The sequence below is a fragment of the Marmota monax genome, unplaced genomic scaffold, assembly GCF_021218885.2.
Source record: "Marmota monax isolate L192 unplaced genomic scaffold, Marmota_monax_Labrador192_F-V1.1 WCK01_AAM20220418_F8-fsc00127, whole genome shotgun sequence".
Classification (NCBI taxonomy): Eukaryota; Metazoa; Chordata; class Mammalia; order Rodentia; family Sciuridae; genus Marmota; species Marmota monax.
In genome coordinates, this window is record NW_026692894.1 from 5432362 (window position 1) to 5432789 (window position 428).

The window sequence follows — 428 nt, forward strand, 5'->3', positions numbered from 1 at the left end:
GGTCTGAGATTGCGTCCGGTGAGTGCGCGTGGATTTGTTCTGTGCTCTGCGCATGCTCCGAGTGCAGGGGTGCGTGGGCTCTGTGGGTGGGGGGAGATGTGTGTCATTTGTGTGCCGAACACAGAACGTTGTGGGGTGGGCTGGCTTAACTGTACCGGGGCGTGGTGGTCGCGTGTGACGTTGCCCAAGTGTGCGGGACGCACAGAACGAAATAAGGGACACCGGTGGCGACACGGTCGCGCCGAGTTGGCCCTACCGCAAGGGCGGGACGTCCTGGGGAGCCAGCCAAGGCCCTACCGCAGGGGGCGTGGCTTCTCGGGAGCGGGCCACGCCCACCTCGGGGGCCGGCGGAGGCGGCGGCTGCGGCGGCGCCGGGCAGGGCGCGGCGGCCTTACCGAGAATGGCGGCGCCGCGCGGCGCAGTCTCTC